At 45.6% G+C, this 24,288-nt stretch overlaps 1 long non-coding RNA gene across 1 annotated transcript; it reads left to right on the forward strand.

Annotated features, from left to right (window-relative positions):
• Positions 1–1,649: 1,649 nt before the first annotated feature.
• LOC120522517 lies at positions 1,650–16,820 on the forward strand. The gene is made up of 3 exons (XR_005632406.1): positions 1,650–1,782; positions 15,551–15,577; positions 16,739–16,820. It is a non-coding gene; the product is annotated as an uncharacterized LOC120522517 (long non-coding RNA).
• The last annotated feature ends 7,468 nt before the right edge of the window (positions 16,821–24,288 follow it).

Consider the following 24,288-nt stretch of genomic DNA (forward strand, 5'->3'; position numbering starts at 1 on the left):
GAGAACAACTGGGGAGTCACCTTCTTTTACTTGATTTGATTGCTGGTTCTTCTGGTACAGCTTAGAGTCTTGTGTTTATTGAAATGGTGGGCAGTGAAGACATATTAGGAATACACATGTGAGAAAGTTGTTTATTAACAAATTGGGTAATGAAGTCCTGTACCTACTGCAAGTTTAGTATCAAATGGCATTGCTAACATAATAAACATGAACATCATATACAGCATAGCAGCCAGTGTGAAATGAACAACAATATTACATTCAATTAGCAAAGATATGAGCAGGTTTACTGGAGGTCTCATGTCTGTGATCTGTAAAAGACTCCACTGAATGGGCTGAAAATGAATGTTAAATAAGAAGAGAATTCACTAAGAGAGAGAACCAGTTGTGCCAGTCTGGACGAGGCTGTGTGATCTGACGCTGTAGACGTCGAGTGTTGAAGGCCTGTCTGAGTTCAAAGAGGCGTTTATCACAAGAATAGCCATGTAGAGAGGAGTTGTGTCCTCACTAAAGAAGAGCAATTGTGACTCTGGAAACTCTAAATCAAGGAGAGACCACGTAGAGTGTAACGTGGCTTGGCATATCAGGAGCTGTCAGACGATCAGTTACAATATGGAGGTGTGTCTCACACCAGTAAAGAGTGGCGCTCATAGACTGGAGTTGACCAGACACTGGTTATGGCTGCCTGGCTGTAAGTCTCAGTCCTGAGCCCTGACTCTCTGTGTCACCCTGAGTGAGTCACGTCACTTTCCACTTCTCAGACTCATGAACATATGACGTTCTGAAACCTGTTTAGTTCGGTTCTGGGTTGTGGGGGGTGCAGCCTGGCCCAGCAGCACAGCTCACATGGCCCAGTTAAAGCCACACACAGGCCCAGTTTGAATTGTCCAGTTTCCCTAACGTGTGTATTTGGTTTGAGTTTCCTCCTAAATGTGTATTTTGAAATGCAGTTGACTGACTAAACTCATGTCAGATAATCTGTAACATAAAGAGGAGATGAAAGTGAAATATGAATATGAGATGGAATGATCAGAACAGAAAAAACAGCAACACACGCATACATGTCAGCTACAATGGACAAGAAGTGCGACTTAAAATCAAAGTCATCTGATATCAGACTAAAATAAAAATATACTGGGGGCTCAGTCTAGGAATAGACCCCTAAATCTGTGCCTCACGATTTTAAGAAATGAAATAAAATGTAAAGTGTTTATTAAAAGACTTAAGAGACAAAACAGGAAGAAAAGGACATTGAGTGGACAGTGATGAAGATGAATTACTGAACAGGAAATCTGTGATTTTGTGTTCATATCATTTATGATGGATCACTGGGGCTGATGGACACGCTGATGACATGTGAAGGTGTGTTTGGTCCCAGGCTCCAGCTACAGGAGCACATCATCTGTGGTGTAAATGCAGGCTCTCATGATGCTCCCCTTAGCATGAAGGAGTCCCACTTGATGGATTCTTCTGTGTTTTCCTCACCTGAACCTCATTCCTGTCTCACAGACTCACACGTCTTCCCCTCATTTTGCAGGTTTCTCCTCCGGAGTCTCTGGCTGGTTGGTGGCTTTCTGTGTCTTGTTGGTTCTTTGTTTAGTGGTGACTCCCCTGATGGTCATTCAATGGAGAAGAATGAGAGGTGAGGACTGAAGATCTCACACCGACATCAGAACAGACTGACTGCTCAGTAAACAGTAAAGTCATTCAGAATACAAGTCATGTTTATGTTATTTTCCTTTTGTCTTTTCTCGAAACAAACACCAGATATGACTCAATAGGGTAAGTGAAATTCTAAACCTTTTTCTTCTCTCTAACTCAGATGTTTGACTCCAATTATCGTGTGAGCACTGAATGATGAGACCTGTCACAGTGGTGGGGTTTAGACCACCCAGTTTACTGTTCACAGCAATGACTAAATATATAGAGGTGCACACGGGAGACACATTTGAATAGGAGAAGACCACTCACAGGAGACATCTTCACCAGGAACTAACCTGGACTTCTGTGGGCTGACAGCACTATGTGTGCCACATAAGCAGAAGGTGTTGTCCTCCATTATACTTCACCATCAACACAAAGACCCCGTTCAGGGTGGCGTAGTTGTAATTTCACACAGAACTCTCAACATGAGAGAGTTTGGCTCTAGGACTGGTCCCATTAGCTTAGCTTCTACTGGAGCCACCTCTCATCTGTGTGCTGTAATGGTGTGGTGGTATCACAGGGGGGTTTGAACACCTAGCAGTTAAACTACTCAGGATTGTAGTTACAAGGATGAGTGAATAAATCTGCTTGAGCCATCAAGGACGTCAGATGAACCTATGCAATGTAGCAGAGGAGTCCATAAGATTAGGAAATCAAAAACAGATCTTCATTCATCAATCCATCTGTTCTCTGAGTCTGGTTTTACAAGAGTAGAGAGCAGGCTGTGTGGGGTGCCAGTCCACGATTGGCCTCACACACACAAACACACATTCTATCACAATTAACTTATTTAGCTATCACAATTAACTTATTTAGTGTTGATTTGGCTGTCTTGTCTTTGAAATGAAAAGTGGAGTAAAAGCACACAGAATACAAGATGCAGACACAGAAGGAACATCCAAACTCAACATACAATGGCTTGGCCAGGCAGATGTGCTACCCACTGTGCCACCATTTTCAGTTGTATGACTATGGCGTGGTCTTCATGCACAGTACACAAATGTATGTAGACTGTCGTGTGGCTGACGTGTGCTTTGCAAACGCTAGAGTTGTTGGTTTGTTCTGTGGCGTGAGATTTAAACAAAAAAAATACATTTTGCTCTTAAAAACTTTTGGTTGGTTTTGGTTGCCGCTAAGGAACAGTGTGGGAATTTTCAAGCTTTTTCCCTTTAGAAGGTTTTTTAGCCTTTTTTGCCCTCACAAGTTCAAAAGTAGCCTGGTGTTTGGAGGTGCGCTTAGAAAAGTTCCTTGTACTTGTACCTGTACTTGTTCTTTTTCTCTGTATTTGAATTAGCATCGATGCGGCAGGGTAGAAAGCAGCAGTAACTGATATCGGCATTTGTAAGTAAATAACCGGCGTCGTAACAGCGAGTCCTTAGTTTAAAGGAAAAGAAAAAAAGGCCGCGGCTGACTTCAAAGCAGTAAAAGGTGAAGGCTCAGCAGTGCGCAGGTCAGCGGCCAGCGTTAAGACGCCGATCAGGCACAAGGGGCTGTAGGAGCAAATAAGGTAGTAAAGTTTGATTTATTTGTTTATTTTAGATTAAACAGTCCTTAGCGGTCCAGAGGCAGAACAGTTAAGTGGGCGACAGCGTAAGGGGTCATTAATACAAACAGTGCGAGTGAAGAGCTTATAAATCAGAGGAGCGTAAAGTTAGGAGAAGAGACAGAGAAAAGTAAAGTTAACCTCATAGAAAGGCAAATAGCAGGCAGCTGAGAAGGAGAACAGGACAGGAGCTTAAGGGGGAAAAGGTGTAAAATATCTGGAGCAGATCTTAGTGTCACCATTTAAGTTAAGGAGCAGCTGAAAGAAGAAGAAATTTAATTTTAAGAAAAAAAAAAGGCAGTTTACTAATCCAAATCAAATTCTAATAATGAAGCCAGTGCAATGCAAGTCCTGTTGGATGCTAGACTTTTTAGATGATGGTTTGGAAGAGCCAGTTGTCTATGAGGGCTACATCTGCAAGAGATGCCAGCTGATCCAGCACCTCGAGCTCAGGGTCGCTGAACTGACTTGCGTTGTAATAGAGAATGGCGGACTTGGCCCAGGTGTCCTTTAGAGATAGTGTGCACCACTAAGGTGGGCGGGAGGAGATTCAGACCAGACAGGTAGGAATAGGTGGGTCACGGTCACAAGGCATAAGATAAAAGGGTACACACTGTCGGGGGCATCAACCCCAGAATTAGAAGTGTCTAACCGTTATCATGTCCTGGCGGAGCTGGACGGTGACTCTGATAATTCTGAGGTGGTAGAGCAGGGTTGAGGGGCCCCAACAGGCCATCTCAAACCAGTTCCCAAAAAGAGAGAGGTAGGGATAGTTGGGGACTCAATCATTAGAGGATTGAAGCAGGTGTACTCAGAGAGAGAGAGTCTCATGACGGTGTGTTGCCTTCTGGGACCTCAGGTGGGAGACCTCCCTGGAAGGGTTGATAGGCTCTTGGGCAGAGCGGGGTGGATCAGTTGTCATTGTCCACGTTAGAACAAATGACATACATAAGGGTAGTCTGTCAGTCCTGCGATCCAAATTCAAAGAGTTAGGAACCAAGCTGAGGAGCAGAACTGACAAGGTAGTCTTCTCTAAGTTCTGCCTGTGCCATAGCGCCAGTCCAGGTAAGATTGAGGGAGATTAGAAGGCTTAGCGTGGCTCAAATCTTGGTGTAGGTTAGAAGGGTATAGGTTTATGGGGCATTGGGACTCCTCTTGGAACAGATGGGACCTGCACTGCCATGACGAGGTTACATCTGAGCTGGAGGGGCACCAATGTATTGGGGAGTATGTGTAGGCTAGTTGAGGATTGGGGGCAGGAGTTTAGGACAGGCCAGGTTTAGATCTGAACAGGGAAGAACAAACAGCGGTGTAGAAATAAAATGCATAGTAATGTAAATTTTAAGCAAACACGTAAATGTAGAAGGAGTAACATATTAAAAATAGCTTGCCTTAATGCTAGAAGTATCAAAAATAAGGTAAGTGAGTTGGAGTTGTATGTAGCAGAGCATAATTATGATATTATAGCAATAACGGAAACCTGGCTAAATAACAAAGATGGGGATGAGTGTAACATAGAGGGTGTCACACTGCGCGCGCATGGGAGGCAGCTAAAGGGCTCGAGTGAAGGCAGTTCTGAGCCATGCCGGGATGTGGCAGAGCGCACTAACTCTCTTTCTCACTTCCCTGTAGACCTAACCCGGAGGTTCCACCTGTCTCTCTGGACGTCACTTCTGGGACCGAGCCAATGGAGACAGACCTTGCCAGCTCCGGCCCCCCTGATGTCACATCCGGGACTAAACCAATGAACGATGAACACGTGCCCGACCTTATGACCTCACTTCCTGCCTCCCCTTTAAAAGCCTTCCCTTTTCCCTTCTGTGTCAGTCTTGTTTTGGACTCTGTTGTAAGCACTTCAGTGCTGGTATTTGAAAGAAAACGAGTTGCAGCCAGGATACCAAATTACATGGGTGGCTGCCCCAAACCTTTTCTGTCTTTGTCTCGTTTTGTGACAGTGGCGTAGCCGGCAGGATGGAGAAGTCCCAGAAGAGAAGGGGACAGGACCTGCAAAACACCCAGGTGGGAGCGTACCGGGGGCGAGTATTCAGGCGGGGAGGGTGCCCCGTGGTTCGGCGAGACCCGGTGCGGGCTCCGCTCCCAGCACGCAGAACTAGGCCATCTAGAGGCCAGGGAGTGTCGCGGGTGGGGCTCACCAATTGGGCTGCCCTGGAGGGAGAGAGGGACTCAGTATGCTCTCTTGGGGGAGAGTGCCTGCCCCCCAGTGAAACCACAGCCCCATTTACCACCTAGGGGTGCCCCAGACTGGCAGGTGAGTAAAATAACAAGTGGAGGTTGGACCCTGAGAGGCCGACCAGTAAACAAGCCTGGTCCTTATGGGCAAAGTATGGCAGTGGCTACGGCCCTTGGAAAACAAGCCCTACCAGGTCATTGAGCAGGTAGCTGCTATCTGCTCCTGAAAGCACTTCCCAGGGCTTCACCCAGCCCGGTCTGGGGCGTGCAGTTTCGAACATGTCAGGGCTCATAGAGCTTCTGGAAACACAGAGGCGGCCTCACACTCTGGGAGAGCAGAGCCGTCCTTCTGCCAAACTCAGCGGGTATGTCCCAAGACCTAGCCCCTCCCTGTACAACCGGAGCTTGTATCGGCGTCCGGCTGGCGCGCGCACGCAAAACGCTTGGGCGAGGAGGAATGCAGGTGGAGGGAGGAGGGCTTGGTGTGCTCTGACAAACCCGTTGACGGTCCCGCATACAGACGTGGTGATCGTTAACGGGTTTAAAACTTCCGCTCTGCTCGATTCCGGCAGCAACATTTCCATTGTTGCCCGCCGCTTTGTGCTACGCGACAATGGCTAAAATTCAAGACCAGTATAACCTGTGTCCACGGGAAACCGCTGGTACAGGACCGCCGCTGTGTCATTAGCTACGGAGGATCAGTCAGAAAGTAACCGTGGCAATCCTTCCTGATCCCCCACACCCGGTGATACTAGGGCGGGACTGGTCTGAATTAAAAGCGGTGAGACACATACCACTCCCGGGGTTAAGTTGGGCCTCGTTATGGACGGAGATGAACCGTCTCAAGCTGCCTCCACGCCGTGTAATCAGCCGGCAGAGAGAGGTGAAGCAGCCGTCCTGGCTGGCGTGGCAACTCCCGGCCGCGTCAGGCTGACGTCATCCACCAGCGCGGCGGGCGGGAAACCACGCCCATTGAGGTCGTGGCTGACCCTCTCTCCGTGTTGCGGTTTCAATTTAAAAGCGCCGGCTTCTTTCAAAGGGAGCAATGGAATGACGACTCCCTGAAGTTTGTAAAAATGCAGTGGTCCTTGTCAATGGCCAGCGCACTAGTCAGTCGATGCCACAGGGCCCCTACTTTGTGTTAGATAATGACCTCCTTTACCGTGTAGCAATGCATGACGGGCAGGAGACGAGGCTGCTGCTAGTGCCGCGTACCTTCCGGCGGCAGGTCTGCGAGCTAGCACACGCCCACCTCCTAGGTGGCCACCTGGGCACCGAAAAAACTCTGGAGCGGATCAAGCTCCGGTTTTACTGGCCAGGAATTAATGAGGAGGTTAGCAGCTTTTGCGCTTCCTGCCGGAGTGTCAACTGCGACAGATTCCTAGGAGGGACCGTGCTCCTCTTGTTCCTATTCCCTTGATTGGCGTTCCCTTCCACAGAATCGGGTGACCTGGTGGGACCTCTAGAGCCCTCAGCCGAGGACACAAGTACATTTTAGTCCTCGTGGATTATGCTACACGATACCCCGAAGCTGTTCCGTTGCGCTCAGCTACCTCTAAAGCCATCGACGGGAATTACTAGGGGTATTCGGCGTGGGGATCCCCAAAGAAGTCTTGACAGACCAGGGGACCCCTTCACCTCGGAGACGTTCAAGGAGACTGCCAGATTACTGAAAATAAAGCATTTAAAAACCTCGGTGTATCATCCTCAAACCGACGGATTAGTAGAGAGGTTTAATCAAACTCTCAAGCAAATGCTGCGTAAGGTGGTCAGCGAGGATGGAAGGAACTGGGATCAGCTCCTCCCCCTCGTCCTTTTTGCCTATCGGGAAGTCCCACAAGCCTCCACGGGGTTCTCCCCTTTGAACTACTGTATGGCGACAACCTCGGGGCATATTGGATATTTTGAAAGAAGGCTGGGAAGAAGAGGCTCTTCCCACCACTAACATACTGGAGTATATCGCAGTTCTGCGATAGATTTGGAAAGATTGGCCTGTCCTTAAAAGTCACATGGAGGAGGCTCAAGCAGCACAGGTTCGCTACTACAACGCGGCACGTCTCTTGGGAGTTCCACCCGAGATCGGGTCATGGTCCTAGTGCCTACCTCCCACTCTAAGTTGCTTGCCCACTGGCAGGGCCCCTACGAAGTTAAGGAGAGGAAGGGACTGGTCGACTATTTGGTGAGTCAACCCAATGCGTCCGCCAAAGGCGGTATATCATGTGAACCTGCTGAAACCGTGGAAGGACAGGGACCCGATCCCTCCTCCGGCCAGCCCCGCTCACTCTTCGGCTCACACACGCACCTTAACTTTGGCGCAGACTTGAGAGACAGGCAACGGCAGGAGCTGGAAACAGTTATCCGGACCGTTCGAGAGGTAGTCAGTGAACACCCCGGAAGGACCTCTCTGATTGAGCACAACATTGTGACAGAGCCCGGGGTTGTTGTCCGAGAACGCCGTACCGTCTTCCCGAGGCAAAAAGGCTGAAGTGGAGCTTGAGATCAAGCGCATGCTGGAACTAGGTGTATTGAGGAGTTATAGTCCCTGGTCCAGCCCCATTGTGCTCGTCGGTAAGCCTGGCGGAGTTGGAGGTTCTGCAATGACTTCCGTCGGCTTAACAAGTCTCCCAATTTGATGCCTATCCAATGCCGCGTGGGCGACCTCCTCGAGAGGCTTGGACAGGCTCAATACCTGACCACACTTGACATGACAAAGGGTACTGGCAGGTTCCTTTAACGGACTCCGAAGGAAAAACGCGTTTAGTACCCCTAGCGGACACTGGCAGTATCGTGTCCTTCCATTTGGGTTACGGGGCTCCAGCAACCTTTCAGCGTCTGGTGGACAAAGTGCTTGCCTCATAACTCATACAGTGCTGCCTACCTAGATGGCGTGGTCATCTATTCCAGCACATGGAAGGAACACCTACAGCATGTCCAAGCGGTATTACGGACACTTGGTGAGGCGGGCTCGGATTAATCCCAAGAAATGTTTCTTTGGATTAAGCGAGGCCAAATATTTAGGCTACCTGGTGGGTGGGTACCGTAAGGCCACAGTGCTCCAAAATTGATGCCATTCTGAAATGGCCCGTCCATGAACCAAGCGGCAGGTCCAAGCCTTTCGGGTTAGCGGGTACTACCGCCGGTTTGTACCCGGTTTTGAGGAAGCGGCCTTGACTGATTTAACAAAGAAGAGGGCCCGAACATTGTGGTATGGACTGCAAAACAACACTGCATTTGGTGACTTGAAGAAGGCCCTTACGTCCGCACCTATTTTGATGGCACCTAACTTTTCTTTGCCTTTCATCCTCCAGGCGGACGCCGGACACAGGCCTGGGAGCCGTGCTGAGCCAAAGTGTCGATGGTGTGAACACCCGTCATGTTCCTGAGCGGAAACTGTTGGACGGAGACCAGGTATGCGCGGTGGAGAGGGAGGCTCTGGCGATTAAATGGGCGATCACTCAGCTGAGGTACTACCTGTTGGGCGGAGTTCACCCTTGTCACGGACCATGCACCTCTACAGTGGATGGCCCTGCACAAGGAGTCGAATCAGGGTCACCCGGTGGTTTCTTGACCTGCAGCCGTACAAGTTTTCGCTCGTTCATCGTCGGGTGCTCTCCATGCCAGCGCTGATGCTCTCTCTCGGGTTCACGACCTCTCGGTTAGGTCGCCCGACCGGGTCTGGGCTGAGGGGGCCTTGTCACACACTGCGCATGGGAGGCAGCTAAAGGGCTCAGTGAAGGCAGTTCTGAGCCATGCCGGGATGTGGCAGAGCGCACTAACTCTCTTTCTCACTTCCCTGTAGACCTAACCCGGGAGGTTCCACCTGTCTCTCTGGGCGTCACTTCTGGGACCGAGCCAATGGAGACAGACCTTGCCAGCTCCGGCCCCTGATGTCACATCCGGGACTAAACCAATGAACAATGAACACGTGCCCGACCTTATGACCTCACTTCCTGCCTCCCCTTTAAAAGCCTTCCCTTTTCCCTTCTGTGTCAGTCTTGTTTTGGACTCTGTTGTAAGCACTTCAGTGCTGGTATTTGAAAAGAAAACGTTGCAGCCAGGATACCAAATTACATGGGTGGCTGCCCCAAACCTTTTTCTGTCTTTGTCTCGCTTTTGTGACAAGGGATACACATTTTTAGGAAGGATAGACAGAACAGAAAGGAGGTGGGGTTGCTGTTTATGCCAAACAGGGATTAAATGTAAGTCATCTTCAGTTGGATGATGAGCCCCATCTTAGTGAGGCGTGTGGCCGCCTGGAAAATATTAGGGAAAGAGGTCTTATTTTAGGAGTGTGTTATAGACCACCCAATTCAGACAGTAATTTCAACACACATCTTGTTAGTAATATCAAAAAGGCAAGTTTACAGGGGATATTATAGTCATGGGGGACTTTAATTATCCAAATATTAACTGGGATAACCTTACAGATGGAGGAGCACAAGAGCAGGAGTTTTTAAAGTAATCAGTGACTGATTATTAACACTGCATGTTAAAGAGCAAACACAGGGTGGCGCCTGTCTGGATTTAGTATTCTGTAATAATCAGGATAGAATTGAGGGTCTCGAGGTGATTGGACCACTAGGGTCACGTGACCAGAATGTCATACAATTCTCAGTATTTTGTAAGAGTGCAGATGCAAAGACTAAAATTGTGAAGTTGAACTTTGGTAGGCTAATTTTGAGCAGATGTGACAAAGTCTAAGTAGGATAGACTGGGATAAGCTTTTAAATGTGGAGACAGTCGAGGAGCAGTGGAACAGGTTTAAAAATGTAATGCAGGACAGATACAGACCTAAATGTGGAATTAATAGGAAACTAAAAAAACTCCACGATGGATTAATAAAGATTTAAAAAAGAAGTTGCAAAGGAAAAACTGCTGTATAAGGCATATAAGACTAATGACTGCAAAGTGAATGCGTGGCGCATATGAGAAAATGAGGTAACCATTAAGAAGGATATCAGAGAGGCTAAAAGACAGTTGAGAGGAATATAGCAGATAAAAGAAGAAGACCCCAAGAGATTCTTTCAGTATTTTAGTAGTAAAAAAGAACAGTCAAGGAGGAGGTCAAGTTCATCAGGAATAGTAAAGGGGAATTAAAAGATACAGACAATGAAATAGCAGATGCCCTAAACATTTTTCTGAGGTGTTTACAAGTGAGCAAGTGGATAACCTCAGAGCAGTAACAGGGACTACTAAGGAGGTACTGAGGGATTTGGAAATTGTAAAGAGAGAAGTGCTGCTCAGATTAAATAAGATGAAATCAAACAAATCACCAGGACCAGATAATATTTATCCTCGTGTTCTTAAGGAGGCTAGTGAGTACAGATATAAACCCTTGACACATATTTTTAGGAAGTCACTGCACTGGAGAGATTCCAAGGACTGGAAAATGGCAAATATCATCCCATTATATAAAAGGGTGACCAGGCAGATCCAAGCAACTAGAGGCCAGTAAGTTTAACAAGCATCACAGGAAAATTAATGGAAGGTAGTAGGATAAGATTGAGCAACACATGGCAAGGACAGGAGTTATTCTGAACAGTCAGCATGGGCTCAGAAGAGGGAGGTCGTGTTTTACTAACATGCTGGAATCTATGAGGCAACAAAGATACGATCAAAGTGGAGCAGATGAGATTATTTATCTGGACTTTCAGAAAGCATTTGATAAGATTGCCACATGGAGGTTGGGCATCAAGTTAAAAAGTGGGAGTTCAGGGGTGATGTTTGTAGATGGGTGCAGAATTGCAAATTCACACACAGGAAGCAGAGGGTGATGGTGTGAGGAACCTCATCAGAACTGGCGATGTTAGAGAGTGGTGACCAGCAGGGGGCAGTGCTAGGGCCGCTGCTATTTTAATATATATAAATGATTTGAATAGGAATATAAGTAACAAGCTGGTTAAGTTTGCAGATGATACCAAGATAGGTGGATTAGCAGATAATTTGGAATCTGTTATATCATCACAGAAGGACTTGGATAGCAGACAGGCTTGGGCAGATTTGTGGCAGATGAAATTTAATGTCAGTAAATGTAAGAGACTGCGGTGGGCTGGCACCCTGCCAGGACTGGTCCTGCCTTGTGCCCTGTGTTGGCTGGGATTGACTCCAGCAGATCCGTGACCTGTGTTGGATTCAGCGGGTTGGAAAATGGATGGATGGATAAATGTAAAAATTACAGATAGGAAGTAAAATGTGAGGTTTGAGTCCACCTTATGAGAAGGATTTAGGGACTCATAGTGGACTCTAAGCTATCAACTTCCTGACTGTGTTCAGAAGCCATTAAGAAGGCTAACAAAATGTCAGGTTATATAGCACAATCTGTGGAGTACAAGTCCAAGGAGGTTATGCTCAACCTTTATAACTCACTGGTGAGGCCTCATCTGGAGTACTGGGTGCAGTTTTGGTCTCCAGGCTACAAAAAGGACATAGCACAAGAAGAGGTCCAGAGAAGAGCGACTAGGCTGATTCAGGGCTACAGGGGTTGAATTATGAGTGAAAGATTAAAAGAGCTGAGCCTTTACAGTTTAAGCTAAAGAAGATTAAGAGGTGACCTGAGTGAAGTGTTTAAAATTATGAAGAGAATTAGTCCAGTGGATCAAGACTGTTATTTTCAAATGAGTTCATCAAGAACACGGGAACACAGTTGGAAACTTGTTAAGGGGAAATTTTGCACAAACGTTAGGAAGTCTTTTTTTTTACACAAAGAACGATAGACACTTGGAATAAGTGACCAAGTAGTCTGGTAGACAGTAAGACGTTAGGGACTTTAAAAATTCGACAATTGATGTTTTCTTGGAAGGAATAAGTGGATAGGACTGGCGAGCTTTGTTGGGCTGAATGGCCTGTTCTCGTCTCGAGTGTTCTAATGTTCTGTCAACAGAAAAGACTTCACTTGTGAGAACATCACTTGACCAACTGAGAAGAAGAAATAATTAACTGTAATTTGACACAATGGCCTGTGTCTGATGGCGGGACGAGACACACATGGAGAGATTGCTGTCATCAGTCACTAATTTTCTCTCAAATGTTTGCTTTCTTCTTCTCTTTCACTCCAGTCGGATTCCTTCCTATTTGTTTTCTGCACAAGGAAATTGGTAAGAAAAAGATTTAATCCTGATGAATTAAAATTTAAATTAAAAACTTTGAAAGCTGTGAATGGAGTGAGTCTATAAAGAAAGACAAATCAAGGATTACACCATGAAAGGTTTGGTCTTAGAAATGACATCTCCAGCCTAGAGAGTGTTGGTCAGGAAGAGCATTGAGTCTTGAGATCCTCCCCTAATATTATTGTGAATATTTATTGACTTTTATTCTTTATCTGTGACAGGATTGGTGTTTAATAGTAAACGCACACCTGTCAACACACACACTGCCCTCTTCTCACCCGGAGGTGCCCACTGTGCCATCCACTCATGTCTTATTCATACCCGCTCAAAAAGGTGCCTTATGTTTTCTTCTCATCTTGTTCCTCTTTGATTTTTGTCCTGCTGTCCTTACCTTTGGTCCAATTATCAGATTCAATAAATTTGAGGATCCTGGGGCTCAGACCCTACCTCAGTAGTACTGGACACAACACAAGAGTCCTCCTTATCTTTTGTCTCTTGTTGTTTTTTATTTTATTTCAAAGCTCCGTCTGTTCCAGTCAGTCTGATTATTAAACATTTGGATGTAAACCCCTAAGACAGAACTGGACTCAGTAAAGTGGACAGCACATGTCACCTGATAGAAGTTCAGTCCTCTGTTGTCACTCTGGTTTCTCAGTTCACAGTGCAGTTGGTTTCTTATGTCGTCACTGATACTGGACGGTTGGCATTGAGAAACCATTTAAGCTGACAATATAGTAGATGGCTGGCATATTTGAAATTAGGAGTCACCCTGGTAAAGAAGAGGGTCTGTCCACCTAATAAATAAACAGAACACAATGACAGATGGAGTAAAGACAAAACACAATAAAGAAAATCAGGGAGAACAAGAAAAGCATGGGGGGCACCAAAGGACAACAAGCAGGCTGAGGGCTGACTGGAGACAAAACCAAAAGTGTTAACAGTCGGCCTAAAGGGGACCACCTGATATCAACTGGCCATCCAGTTTGTGACGAGTGAGCAGGTTGTATGAAGTTGGTGCCCAGAAATGCCAACAGGAGATGTGCCCCTAGTGGGCACCACAGTTATAATGTCTTATTGTATTACAGTCATACTAATTTACACCTGCAGCATTCATTTCTGTGTTTCTGTGGTCACAAGGACACGTTCAGAAGTCTCACAGTAGGACCTCCACTCCTAATAATCATAAATAATTCTGTTCCTTCTTCATCAGAAAAAACGTTCAGATTCAAAGCCAAAGGCCAGTAGGCTGTTAATTCTGCAAATCCACTTTCAGTCTGTGCTTGGCACTCCAGCTATTGTCATGTCCATTGTTCTGCTGTCTATTATAAGGGGTCTTTATGAAGGGAAATTTGAAATGCAAAAGATATTTTAAGACTTCAGAAGAGGAAAATGAAAGTAAATGAAAGTAGCGAGTGAGAACTGAAGAGATGATGTTTGAAGTTGACCCACCTGATTATTCACTCAGTAAGGCAGCTCTCTTCTTCTGCAGAAAAGTCACAATGCGTCACCAATGCAGGTACAGTGAACGAAGCAGTTTCCCCATAGGATTGTATGTAAATACAATTAATCCGTTCAGACCATTACAAACTGTATGTAAATATATGTAAATATTAAGCACAAATATAGTTAATTACACCATAGAATGCACAGTGTAATAGTAAACTAATGTAAAACACTGAATAACACTGACACAAAACACCCAGGCTTGCTTTCGCTTGCTCTCTCTCTCTCTCTCTCTCTCTTTAGCACACACACCACCAAAGCCCCTCCCTCGCTACAGGAGCAGGCTGGTGTAGCCAGTATGCCACACACACACACACACCCTATCCTCCCCCATCCCTTCCCTGTCAGCTGCCCTCTCTCTCTCTCTCTGCTTTGCTGCTCAGCGCTCTGTAATTCTCTGTAGCAGGTGCTCGCGCAGCATTTTTTAAAATGAGTTTTAAGCACAGCAGAAAAAAGCGAAAAGCGGACAAATCCGAAGTGCATGCAAAACCAACTCGCAAGCAACCAAAAAGTAACATTGCAACAAATCACACGATGAAGTCCTCCATGTAAAAAAATTTTAAGAAGTTTTAAGCACAGGGAAAAAACAAACATTTGAAAAAAAGAAAAGTAACACTGCAACAAATCACAGCATGATCTGAAAAACTAACTTTTGAAAAATCCGTAATACAAAAACTACTGTACAGTACAGTACAAACCACCAAGAAAACTAACCTTGCATGAGTCGAGTTCTGGCATGAAATGTTTTCCTTCAGGTGTTTTCTCTCTTGTGATTTCTTGGGTTTCTGGTGTTTTTAGCTGTTTAGCTGGTGGGAGCGAAAGCCTCATGCAGCCATTCCAAAAACAAAGTTCTTGTGACCCAACCCTTCGTGTTTGCCCTCCACATTACTGGCAGTCTGGCTTTGTTTACATTGTGCTGCTTGAAAGCACGAGGGTTCTCAGATTGGTAAATGAGTAAACTGCTAAACAGTTTTCCACCTCTTGTAATTTCTTTCTTTACTTCGATTTCAGTTTCCTTCTCACCACTCTTCACTTGCTTAGAAGCCAATGGAAGGAGAACAATGAACAGAGCTCTTGCAGCCACGCAGCAGCTCGCGCTTTCTCTCTCAGCCTGCCTGTGCTGGGGAATGGTGCACTACACGCATTACAGCCTGCAAATAGGCAGGCAAACACGCAGCAATCTCCTCCTCATCCTCCCCTCCCCAGCAGGCACGTGCTCGCTTCGCTCTTGCTCTCTCTCTCTCTCTCTCTCTCTCTCAGCTCAGCTCAGCTCAGGCAGGCAGGCAGGAAGGGGAAACTGGCTTGTTCGTATACCGAGTGTGTGGTTGTAAACCGAGGCAAAAGTTTGGCAAGCTTTTGGTCGTGAACTGAGTTGTATGTGAACCGGGGACGTTCGTGAACCGAGGTTCCACTGTACAATATTTGAACTGGGGTCTCTGGGGTCTTTAAAGTCTCACTCTTTATTGGACTCATTAAGTTTATTTCTTTATTTCTTATTTTACAGAATGGAGGAGAATATGCAGCTCAGCAGGTACGGTTGATAAGCTGCTCATGAAATCCTCATCTTCTGTGTCTGTAGTCTTTGTGTCTTCATGTTAAACGTGTCACCTTCATGACCATGACAAGCAGCACCTTGTGAGCTCTGTGACTGTCCCCCAGGTCTGAGTTAATGGCTGAGGTCCCTCTGTGTGGGTGACATGGTGACACAGTGGTAGCGCTGCCATCTCACAGTAAGGACACTGGGGTTCACATCCTGGGGGCTCCTTGTGTGGAGTTTGCATGTTCTGCCTGTGACTGTGAGGGTCTCCTCCGTGTGCTCCAAAGACATGCAGGTTAGGTGGTCCGGTGACGCTCAGTTAGCCCTGATGTGTGTCTGAGTGTCTGCCCACTGATGGACTGGCATCCAGTCCATGGGTTGTTCCTGCCTTGCCCTGATGCCTGCTGTGATCGGCTCCATCTGCCCCTCGACTCTGCCCTGGATAAGCAGGTTATGACAATGGATGGCTGCTTGTTCTGTGTGTTTAAAGGCAGATGAGCTGCTAGTTAAGGAACAGGAAGACCTCAGCCTCTACTGCCCCTGGTGGTGTCTGTGAATATCGCTAGTTCTCTTATCCCTATGAAGTTCACTAAACAATCCTCTGTCATAAACAGCTGGATTCTCCTTGGCAGGCGGACATTACTTTATTTTGTGTTTCAAGAACATCAGACAAGTCAGTAAAGACAGAACTAAAGACGGACCCTCCTCGTGCAGACACAACTCCTCAGATGTCTTCCTCGGTACAAAGGGCCTCGTTTGTCTTGCAGACTTTATTCTCAGAAGGTCATTTTGATTGGTGGTCTCATACCGATTAGCACCGCATGTCATTGTCACTAATCCTGCTACTTAAAGACTCCATGATGTCCCTTCTGTCACTTAGGACCCTCTTGTGTTTCAGTGCAGACCCTGGTGATCAGGCTCTTTAAGGTTAAATGAAGATAAAATGGAGGAGGTCAGAGGTGCGACTACACAGGGGGCCGAGCAGTGACACAAAGAGACACACGAGGGCTTTGTGGGCTGAGAACTGAACACGTGCTGTTTGGCGTCTTTGTCTTTTTAATGTTCAGGTCCTTCAAGGAGTGTAAATGTGTTGTTGTCTTCCTCAAGTCCCCTGATTTCCTGACGTCTTCCTCTTTTCTTCATTCTTCTCCTCAGCTGATGTCACTTTTGACCCTGAGACTGCATATCCATGTCTCATTGTGTCTGAAGACGGGAAAGAAGTGAGACACACAGACACTACGACAGAGAGTGACGGACAATCCAAAGAGGTTTGACGCTATGCTATTGTCCTGGCCAGAAAGGATTCACGTCAGGAGACACTACTGGGAGGTGGAGGTCGGGGGGAAGACTAAGTGGACTTTAGGAGTCGCCAGAGAGTCGGACAACAGGAAGGAGGATGATCCCTGAGCCCAGATGATGGATACTGGACAGTAGGGCTGAGGAATGAGAACAAGTATGTAGCTGGCATTGGCCGTCCTCTCCACCTCCCCATGACAGTGAAGCCCCAGACAGTGGGGGTCTTTCTGGACTATGATGAAGGTCAGGTCTCCTTTACAATGCCCAGTCCGCTCTCACCTCTACACCTTCACAGACTCCTTCACTGAGCCCCTCTATCCGTACTTCAGTCCTGGTCTTAATGCGATGGTAAAAACGCGGCCCCTCTGGTCATCTGCCCCCTGCGCACACACTGACCCCTCTGTATTAATGTCGTCTGTCCATCTCTGAGCAGCACAAAGCCGATGGAGACTTTCTTTAACATCAGACCACCGAACTCAAAGCCCCCCTGAGGTGTCCTGCTGTTTGCTGCTCGTCTGATTTTCATTTTCAGGATTTCTGTGTTTAATGAGACATCAGGACTGAACTCTTGAGATTTTTAAATGGCGCCGGATCAAAGCGTCGGCTCCATCATCAAATGTGAATCTGAGGGTCTGACAATGAACAGAAATCCTGAGTGCGGCGTCTTTAATTTGACATTCAAAGAGGAATTCAAGAAAGATGGCCGTGTTCTCCACAGCACTGGATTGGTTTTCTTCAGTCGTGTGACGTCACTTGCTGGTGGTCAGTCCTGATGACCCTGAGGTGCCCACTTTGTGACATTTAAAGACTGAGAGGACATCAGAGACCCTGAATATGGAGACCACCGTCCATTTTGTAACTCGCTTATCTAATTCAGGGTCATAGGGGCTGTCAATGTGGGGGCAACATGGATAAGAACCAACCTGTGACACCAGAGCTGAAGGCGGACCACCAATCACTGTTCTACTACGAGACCACCGATCAGACAAACCTGAATTCCTATCTAGCGTTATATACTTCTATTGTTAAGCGTGGACTGAAATACACAACACTGTAAGTCTGCTGAGAAGTTCATCAACACTGAGATGAGTTTGGGATGAAATGAAATAAAACAGAAAGGGACGTCAAATGAAATAAAGAAAGGCAGGAATTACAAAAAGAAATCATCGACATCAGTGAGGTGACACGCGCTGTCATCTGTAAGAAAATGGCTTCTCGTGAACTTCTCTGAAGGTCCACCTCACAGTCCTGAACCTCCGGCAGACTCAACGTTATTTCAGTGACACACACAGGTGGTCTGCTGCAGTGCTGGAGTCGGGTGTGTGACAGAAATGACAATAATAAGTTTAATTACTGAACAGAGTGCTAGGCGTGAGAAAAGAACTGAAGAAACAGAATTAAAAATGGACGACTTCACAGAAATCAGAACAATTAAAAATGACAACAGAATACAGAATTGTGTGTGAATGGCACCTCTTGTGGTCATGAAGTGTAATTAAAATAATTAAAATGGACTCAAGTTCATCAATCCAGTCCTCGTCTGAATCAGTTTATTTGTTGTGCATTTGAGTGTGAAGGCGTATGTGAGACTCAGAAATGTCACTTTGTCTGTCATTTATAAATGAACTCAAATAGAGTCAGGGACAGAGCTGATAGTGTGTTTGTCTGGTGTTACCAGTTATCAGAGGATGTGCGACTGGGAGAACTGGGAGAAAAGTCATGTGACACCAGGAGAACACGTTAACTCCACAGAGACGCTGAGCATGATCGGAACTGACATTAGCAGCTGTGAGGCACTGGGCCACTTGGGGGCTTAATAATAATAATAATAATAATAATAATAATAATAATATTAATAATAATAATAATAATAAAGTTACATTTGCTGAACAGAAGCCTCTATAAATACACGTCGGCCTGCAGTATGAAAGTTGAGTCACTGATGAGATTTGCTGAGTGACTTTGGAGTTGTAGATAAACTCGTGTCATCAGCGTGATCTTCATGCTCTTCCTCTCACTAATCACAGTCACTGCTCTCGTCTGCACACCACACACATGTCGGTGGTCTTACTGTTCGTATCTTTGACTTTCTCACATGTTAATGAAACTCTAAACGTGATGTTCGTGTTTGTCAAGCAGACAAGTCAGAGTTTCCTGTAATCTGCACACTTGTCAGTAAACCTGAACTTGAATGTTTGCCCGTCTTCTCCTTTCTTGTTTGCAATACGATGAAGAGACTGGAGAATATCGGAGGAAAATTATGGAAGAAGAAACTGTCAGGATCTACATGAAGTGAATTAAGACTGTTTAATGTTTGTTGAATTATTGCATCAAGAAAGTAAAAAAGTGACAAATAAAACAAGGAGCATCAGAACAAAGTGTGACAGGTGACACTGTGACTTTAAGGAAGCCCACCCAGATACGCCAGTTACATGGAACTTCATGCTCATGTACCTGTGGACCATTCATTTTTTAATGATTACAATTTCACAGATGTGTGTGACAGGAAATACAAAACACAAACCTACAGTATTAAAATATTCAGATTTATGTGATCTTAAGTTTAAAACGCTGCCTGAAAAAAGTCTCACTCAGAAAAATGGGTTGATTTCAATTTTTTTTGTTAATTCTGTTCACATCCAGACGAGGGAGCTATTTGCACAGATTTATTCATTTAGACGTCATTTCAATGCCACTCATTTCTGTGATGCTTTCTATTTCTCAAGGTGTTTTCTTTAATTCAGTTCTTAATCTTAGAGACTGCGTTCATTCATTAATAATCTAATTAATGTTAATATTTTTAGATTTTAACTACAGCTGTGCACTTCACTCACACGCCTCAGATGAGTCCTTGAGGTGACTGAAGAGTCCCTGTTAGAATTCAAGATAACTCTTATCATCACGTGAAACTTCTGTCCAAAGTGACTTACAAATCATGATGATTTATTTCATAATTCAGTCATACAGTAGCCCCCCAGTGGTCTCAGGTCAAGTCAGATCTTTTCATTCCTCCTCTGATTTAGATAACAAGATGTCTCGCTGTGTTTCAGGCTCTCCGCTGTTTTCTTTTTTATTGTCCAAATCTCCTGATGGCTCTGAGATGACATTTGTGAATGTGTCTGCCCCTCAGCTGGAGTTCTTGGACCTTTTCATGTCAGATTTGCTCAAATCTCAATAACAAACAGGATGGTCCTGCTGAATGCTGCATCAATGAAATTCCCAGTAGCCCTTGCAGTGTCACTTGTCACTTTGCTGTGAGCCTTCTGTCTCTGAACTGAACATGAAGACCTGAAGAAGCAGGCGCCAGAGCACATTTGTGTTTGTGTCGTCACACACCAACTTCAGAGGCCTCTTGTTATATTCTGACGCCATCACGTCTGTTACTGAATGGTGAGGAGTGATGAGTGGACCCACTGAGTTCACTTCACCTCAAGGTCTGCAAAATCATGGAAATGATCGGGGACTTCAGTGAACTCAGTGAAATGAAACTGAACCAGTTCTGAGTAGGCTGTACTGGTGTGGTGGTCTTTAAAGTGTCTCTGAGAGTGAGGAAACTATGGTGGCCAAACTAATCACTGTGCCACCATACCTTCCTGAGATAAAATTAAATGAATACTCCACTCAAAATTATTTTTAATATTTTACTAATCCCATGTAGTTTGCAGTGATGGCCAAAAATGTAATCACATGATTTCATGCAGAATGGGGATAAAAAGTTTTGATAAAATACAAGCTAATGGTGAACAAAGGTGTAGAAAGGCAAACAATGTGAAAATGTGAAAACTAAATAAACAGAAAATAAAATCTCACGTTACTCAGGTCACATCATCCACATGTCGGTTATCCTGTGGTGTACTCAAAACGAACTGAAATGGAACCAGGACACCAGTGAGCCCCAAACCCCAACACGATCACACAAACACAAGGATGGCTTCTTACCAAACGACCTCTCCAAAGTCACCAAGCACAAGCGCAGGTTTTCTCTCCTCTCACCACCACTCTGCCCTCCTCCTATCGAGTGTTACTTTCCATCCTCCCAGCTCCAACTCTCCTGGATAAGGGAGAACATCTCCCTGCAGGGCCACCTTGCATCACCCATTGACCCCAGTAGGGCTTTGCTGCCGGACTACAACTCCCAGCATTCCCTGCTGGTTCCCAAATGGGCGCCATCATGGACGGCTGTTGCCATCTAATGCCTATGGTGGATTAAATATCCCTCTGTGCCAGTCCTTCCCTGTCCTCTTCATTTATCCTGACTAGGAAAGTATTTAGTATATGTCCGATCGGGATGCCTGTCCATTTATTTGGAGCTTCCTGCTCAGGTGAAGCACCATCAGTTGTGGTTCAGATGTCTGTCCATCCATTACGGCGGCATAATCCAGGTGTGACTGTCACAAGTCGTCTACTAAAGCAGATGGCCAGCTAGTAGTTTGGGACCGACCAGGACTGAGGGGGTAATAAGAGAGGCAGATGTTCAAAAAAAAGGTCATTTTATTATTCCATGATAGAGAAGAGAAAAAAAAAAACAGTTGCTGATATAAAAGGATACACAAAAAATGTATAATTAATCCTGTGACAAAAAAAAAAACTAATTATGAAAAAGAAAGGAAAGACGAAAAATAGAAATTGTAAAACACAGAGGCTCTAACCCTAATATCCATCCATTATCCAACCCGCTATATACTAAATACAGGGTCACGGGGGTCTGCTGGAGCCAATCCCAGCCAACACAGGGCACAAGGCAGGAAACAAACCCCGGGTAGTGTGGCAGCACCGCAGGGCACACACACACACACTCACACACCAAGCACAATTTAGGATCGCCAAGTCACCTAACCCTGCATGTCTTTGGACTTTGGGAGGAAACCTGCTTGAACACGGGAGAACATGCAAACTCCACGCAGGGAGGACCAGGATGTGAACCCAGATGGGTCTCCTAACTGTGAGGCAGCAGTGCCACCGTGCCGCCCTTACCCTAATATATATATATATATACAGTAAATTCTGGTCCATGTAAGGGCATCAGCAGCCTTAAAATTAAACCAAACTGGATTCTGTTTCAGTCCAGGCCTAAAGTACAACTCTTCAAAATAAAATCTCAGGAGCCGGTTTTTGTCCTCAGGAGCCTAACCCTCTCCTTTACATCAACCAGCAGCTCAGCCACCAGGCATCTCTTAGTCTGGCGTGTCTCGCACTACCTAAGGCTTCTCAATTCTCTCTGAACGATCGTCCCTCCCTCTTGCGGCCACAGCTGTACTTATGAAGACTTCTCCATTCCCAGGGTCGACTTGCCTAAACAAACAGCGATACCATTTCAGGCCTGTCGTGGAAATCATACACTTCAAGTAAAGATCAAAATATCCAAAAACAAAATACAGACAATAAAACACTAAATAACAGACACATTTATACCTAAACTTGAGGTTACCAAGATATAAATGGAAACATGATGCTACACATACACTACTAATCCAACTTGGACTCCTCCTATTGCTGTCTTTTGACCTTCCTAGACACCTGTGACTGCATTTAGCTTCGGCGTCACCTTTAAAACACCGGTCAGTAAAATGGAATTTTATGTGCGAGGCTTACACCTGAAACAAATGGCAGAACATCCGAAAAAAAAAGAAACAAACAGCCTGAAGGTGAGTCCAAACACCTTATTAAAGTCATTTTTTTTCCCGTTGTAAACTCGCTGGCTTATTACTCATGGCGGCTCACACCTAAAACCTATTGAGACTCTTAGTAGCCCCAGTATCTATCTGTACTAAACTGTATTAGCGTCACAGTGACATCCTCCCCCTCTTGGCCTTTCTGTTCACTCAGGGCCCCCCGTCTGAGTAGCGGATCCTCCTGCCCGTCCATCCCATCTGCCACCTACAGTACAAACTCAGACGTATTAATAAGTTATTGTTAAACAGATAAAAAATCAGCACATGCCATAAACAGAAATGCAAGTCACATGGGACTGACTTTTTGAACTGAAGACAGGACTATTGAGAGCGGAGAGCGGATCAGCGGCGGAAGCAGAGAGCGGATCAGCGGCGGAAGCAGAGAGCGGATCAGCGGCGGAAGCAGAGAGCGGCGGCGTCTCCCACAGGCACGTAGCCCTTGAAAGCACCGAGCAAGTTCACCTGAGGTAAAGCCGGCAGCTGACCAGTAGAAATAACCGGCAGTGAGAAATTAAAGTCGATCACTCAGCGGGTGGTGGAAACTTAAAGCGGCGGTGATTCAGCTCAACACGGAAAGCGCGAAGCACCTATAAAACGGCAAAGATGACTTCAACATTTAATGTAAGTTCTATCTGCTCTCTGCCCATCGAGGGCACGTTTATATGTTGTGTGTCCTGCAGTATGTACAGCTCAGGTTTTCCGGCCGACAGTGCAGATAGCTTCACCTGCCAAAAATGTTTAGTTAATTTAGAGTTGGTCGGGAAAATACGCGAATTGGAGGACCGCGTTAGGAATCTGATAGCGATTAGGCAAACCGAAAATTGGATCGACTCGGTTTGTTTAGACAATTCGGCTACATCTGATTCGCTTCAGTCTCTCCAGGTCCCACTGTAGTCAGTGAGGCCGAAATCAGCAGCACCAATTCAGCCACAGGGCGAGTGGGTAACAGTAAGACGGGGTCTAAGAATCCAAAATTTAGTCCCCAGCACCCAGGTCACCAATTCGGACCCAGAACAGGTTCTCAGCTCTCCAGCGCCTGTGGAAACTGAGAATAATAAAGTGCTCATAATTGGCGATTCCATAGTGCGGAATGTTAGAATTCCAAACTATGTTAAACCAGCAGTTAATGTTAAGTGCCTTGCAGGGGCCAAGATTTCTGGCATAAAGGCGCATTGGACCGTGTTGCCACGATGAAGTATCTACCTTATTGCTGCATGTCGGCACTAATGATATTTATTTACAGCAATCTGAGGTATTAAAGCGAACTTCATCTCTCTATGCACCAAAGCTAAAACAAAATGTCGGAATTTAATTGTATCTGGTCCCTTACCAAGATTATATAGAGGGATGTGATTTATAGCAGATTGCATTCCTTTCACTGCTGGCTAGAAACCTGGTGTGCAAATAAAAGCATAGCATTTGTGAACAATTGGGATGATTTTTGGGAAAGGCCTGGATTTTTCAGAAGAGATGGTCTTCATCCTAACTGGAGGGATCTTATGTATTATCCCAAAATATGGCAGCAAAACTGCCTGGTTGACTGATTAGAGCACCATCCAGGCCGCAGTCATGTGATCTTAAATCACAGGCTGTTCTTTATCCCACCTGTTATTTTCCTGAAGCTGTTACCCATAATCCCTGTTGTGGGGCATCCAGTAAATTTAGTCTTGATACAAACCATAAATTAATTGATAACCAAAAATAAGGTGTATAATTAGACCAAGGGATAAAACCAGA

The sequence above is a fragment of the Polypterus senegalus genome, unplaced genomic scaffold, assembly GCF_016835505.1.
Source record: "Polypterus senegalus isolate Bchr_013 unplaced genomic scaffold, ASM1683550v1 scaffold_285, whole genome shotgun sequence".
NCBI classification, from domain to species: Eukaryota; Metazoa; Chordata; class Cladistia; order Polypteriformes; family Polypteridae; genus Polypterus; species Polypterus senegalus.